This window comes from Orbicella faveolata, unplaced genomic scaffold, assembly GCF_042242905.1.
Source record: "Orbicella faveolata isolate gen_17 unplaced genomic scaffold, um_ofav_v1 contig_13, whole genome shotgun sequence".
Taxonomy (NCBI): domain Eukaryota; kingdom Metazoa; phylum Cnidaria; class Anthozoa; order Scleractinia; family Merulinidae; genus Orbicella; species Orbicella faveolata.
Genome location: NW_028301540.1, coordinates 23,432,631 through 23,437,500, shown reverse-complemented (window position 1 = coordinate 23,437,500; position 4,870 = coordinate 23,432,631).

The following is a 4,870-nucleotide window of genomic DNA, read 5'->3' as shown; positions in this document are numbered from 1 at the left end:
CAATAGAACTACACCGTGAATTGGTGGGTAAACATGTTAAGTTGACCATTAAAGAATGGTCGTGCACTTTTTGACCACCCCGAGAGCAGGAAACGTATCTAAGAAAACGAAACCTTATATTTAATACCAGGATTTTTTAAACAGTTTTTAAAAAAAGCGAACAGTACGAAATATATTGGTAGGAACAAAAACCTAGGCTCGATTACCAGCCGCTGTTCGGGAAAGGAGCCCGCGTTCCTCCCCCGGACTCACGGCTGGACTCGTGGACTTGGCATTGTTAATTTCAACCAATAAGAAATCTACCTGCCTGAATCGAGCAGGCTGCATAAATTAGCTTTCTCGCAGTAGCAAAGAAGTTGTGCGGTATGAAGTGCGATTGCATTAGTGGGACATTTAACCAAATACCGTCAACTGGTGAAACCTTGCCTGATCTAAACCATAGTGGTATGTACAGCACGCAAAATAGTCAACAGACTCATGCTTTAGAATCTATATTTGAATCATGTCGTGCCAGAATGTCAGATAACGAACAAAGTCAACAAAGAGAGGGATAAACGCAAACATCGATTTCAAGAAACAAAACACTCAGTTAAATTGATGTGTACGGCAGTCGTCTTGACGGGAAGCGACGCCAGTCTCTGGCGAAGCCAGACAAAATTAAATTTTTAAATAAGCCAAAGCAAACCGAACTAGCGAAACATAAACATGGTGTCAACACCATGCATACCATACGGCATATGTGTAACCTTTGACATGACCGTTGCTACACCATAGTCAAAGAGCTCTGCTTTACTTTTAAAAAAATTCTTCTATAGAACACAGCATGTAATGCCCTTCCGCAACAATAATGTGAAACAAAATAGGTTGGAGGGCCAAAATTAAAAGACTGAGAAGAAGTGGCGAAAACGCCACAAATTTTACGAGCCGTAGGCGTCATCTGGGCCTGCCTATGATTGCCATCAGATAACATTTTCGGCCACCTGATGCGCCGCAAGAATTAAGTTATGAATTTACGTCACAGACATGCTTTGTCGCTCACGCGTCCTGCCGTCTCTTCTCGGGGAGGAACGTAGACCGAACTCGAGAAAGCGGCGGAAATCGAGCCTAACAAAAACCCTGCGACTAAGGAACAGCGGTTAAACTGAACATTGGCAGTCGCAAATCGTCCGATCATTGACAACTGCAAGAAGCCGATCACAAAAGATCTCAATTCATCAAACACCAACAGTGACGGTTCTACTTATGGTGGTCATTAAGCGACCGATACAATCACCTGTAGAAAAAGACCACGGACAGACAAAGTTTCTCATCCTTTCACGCTGCTGAAGCTTCAATCGTAATTTGGGAAATCAGTTCTTTGATGTCGTTGAATAAAAATTAGTTTTGCAACTCATGATCAAAGAAAGAAAAAGGTGCAAGTAAAGGGAGAGAATACAATAATGATGATGTATGCGAACGCAGCCATAACACTACTGGAAAAGAAAGACCTGAAAAAATTTCAGGCTTTGAACGGGATTTGAACCCTCGAACTTTGCGTCACGGGTGAAATGCTTTCCCAACTGAGCTATCAAAGCCACCTAAGAGCAATTGTATGTGGGTTTGGCCCTTTGTGTTCAGTGGACGTAATACTCGGCCCAAGTATATGAATTCCATGGAAATAGATATCCAACAGTAGCAACATAAAGGCCAAACCCACACACGACTGCTCTCATGTGGCTTTGATAGCTCAGCATTGCACCGGTAACGTAAATCTTTTTAGGTCTTTGTTTTCCAGTAGTGTTATGGCTGCATTCGCATACATGATCATTATTACATTTAATTGCTACTGTTGGACATCTATTACCTTGAAGGGAGAGATATCATGATTTATAATAGGATATCATAAGGCAGACGTTCAAACACACATTGCACCACAGCAAGCGTTGCTCACTGCAAATCATGCGCACTCTGTAAACTGAAGTTTATTTGGCTAGGTGACGGCATTGATAGTTTCTTTTGTTCTTTTGGGAAAATAATGCACAGCGGATCGTGGTCACGGATGTTTATCTCAACTACTGCTTTCTACAACCGAAGCTGCCAGCGATTATTAAACCAGATTTCCTTTGCTCAGCAAGAAACAAACAAACAAACAACAGCAACAACAAAACCAAGAAAATGTAACATTAACAAAGGTAGAATAAAACTTTAGGTTGCCGTCAAGGAAGAGGGGGACATTCAGGTTTGCGGTATTGCGGTATTGGACAATTTTTCCCGCGGGATTTCGGTAATTTTAAACTCGAAATTCGGTATCGCGGTATTCTCCGAACCTGCAGGATGAGGTTTTTTTAGCATTTTGGACGGTATCAAATATTATCGTCCTAGTCCTCCAACGTTTTTCGGACCTTTTCCAGTTTTCGTTTGGACATTCCCGATGAAACTTAGCTCTCATGGTAATGGTAAACTGCAATTCTTTGTGTCGCAATCGTAAAAAGGTATGTTACTTTTTGTTAATTATTAGCCAACACTTTAATGGATGTTACTTTAATATTTTGTCTAAACCGAAAATTACCTGACCTAACGTTCGTTAATAAATTCTTAATTGTTATTTCCGTTTTATTTGCTCTAAACGTTAACATACAGAGTAGTGGTCTCGGTATGACATCGCGTCTCCACTCGGTATTGAAGTATTGCGGTATCTAGCGATTTTTCTTGTTTTTTTACTCTCATACAAGAAACGTTCATTACTACTAATTTTCGTCACACTGTGCGATTTTATTCCCACATTTAAACTTCTTTTTTTTTTTTACCCAGGCAGTGAGGTCTGGGTTTAAATTTCGGCTCTTTTTTCGTCGTTCAGTCACAAATTGCCGTCTGGTCTCTAAAGCGCATTCGTCACCTGTGCATCGTACATGTGTAGAGTAGGGCAGCTGAGCACACGGCAAGAATTTACAGAAGTTGTTATCGTTAATCCATGATTTGTAAGGCGATGAAATAACATACAAACGAACACACCGTTCGCGGTAGACCAACAATAAAGGACGTTAAGCGTTTTCGGAACGCGTCGTCTGCAAGACTTGCGAGAGATCAGTTTACGAGCGAACATTTTGAGTAAATTTATCAAGGATCATGTTATACCAAAGGAACGTCTCAACTCTTCAACTTGATAAAAAGCATCTTCAGAAGCGTCATCGTATTTTGACGTGATCGTGGGCCAAGCGCAATCCCAGCACGAACTCAAGAACGTCTGAGCAGCAAGAGCAGAAAGGTTAGATAATTTGTTTATGAATGTGTCTGTTCGAGTACACCTAAGTAAAATGCTCTTGGACACTTCCTAAAAGTATAATCATGTTAACATCTCGAGTTAAACGATATTCTCTCGTTATTTTCTTGTAACAGAGTTATGTGTCTTTACAACAGTCAAACCCATATAGCGAATTATTGTACATTTGAGCTGAGCACAGATACATTTGTAAAGAAATTAAACTAGTGTATGTTGTCCCCAGCAAAACAATTCTTGGCTTGCACTGTCACGAAATCCTTTCACGCGTTTTCTAAAGTTATTGATCTTTTGTGAAAACTTTTATGGTGCCCGTTACATTTTTTTCTGTCATCTCTCCAGTAAGTAAAGCATTTGCATATCCCGCACTTGTTTCGCGCGCACACTATGCCGCTCTGCAGGTTCATGTTTACAGTTGGATTTCAGTATAATTTTCGACAGATTTATAACAGCTAGTTTTCCAGCTGGAACAGATTAACAGTTAGTGGTTAGCGATATGCCGCTACTCTGGTGTTCCTGGTTTAAAAACATTTTCATCAAACTTGATTTGCTCACAGTAGAAAAATTTTGCTTTTAGTTTCGTGTACTTGCATTGGAAGCGTTGTTAATTGCGTCAATGTCAACCGCAGCGCGCGCGTGGTGCTCAACCATGCCTTGCGTGATGCGCAGGAGCCGTGCGCACTTAAAAAAGTAGGCACTGTACTTAATTTGCATTATAGTAAAACTTGCCAGGCATACCGTATTTCAAGGACTGAACTTGTAGAACGCGAACTTGTAAAACGCGGACTTGTAAAAATATTTTCTAGATCATCTGATATAATGACAGTAGCCTGAATTCATCCACAGGTGGCCGAGAGATTTTAGTGTCATTTCCTGCTTGCGCTAGATGAAGTGTGGAGTGTGGAGCTTGATAAGCATTGCTTACATGACTCTATTAGACACTTGGTGTTATTGGGCTGTTCGGATCTGGTTTTCAAAACATCAGGTATATATCGTCATTATATCACTGGCTAGAGCAGAAATTGCTTGTAATAAGCTGTTGATTGATTAGCTAGATGCTGTTATGTATAGTAAAATATGACTTTTTTACTGAAAAGAAAGGAAAAACCAAAATAAAAATAGGTTGCAGAGTCATGATTTTATCGTAGGGAAAGTGACAGCTTTCACTGCAAAGAATTTATGAATTTTCACAAGATAAATTATTGACATTGTATCAATGGCTAGAGCAGAAATTGCTTGTAACAAGCTGTTGATCGATTAGCTAGATGCTGTTTTGCATGGTAAAATATGACCTTTCACTGAAAGAAAAGGAAAACTCAGAATGCAAATAGGTTGTAGAGGCATGATTTTATAGTGCGGAAAGAATTTGTGAATTTTCGCAATTCTTAAATTATCCCAGAGCCTTAGTTTTCTATGACCGAATAGTCACCGAGTTGACTATCCCTTATAGAAAACAAATGTGAGTTGTCTAATGGTGTTAGTAGGCACTCAATGACTACCATTCAAAACCTATAATATTTCATATTTTTGGCCAGAAATCAAGAGTGATTTTCCCTTTCACGAGTAACACACGCACGGCCATGTTCAATAATTTAGGAAAAGGATGTGATGATA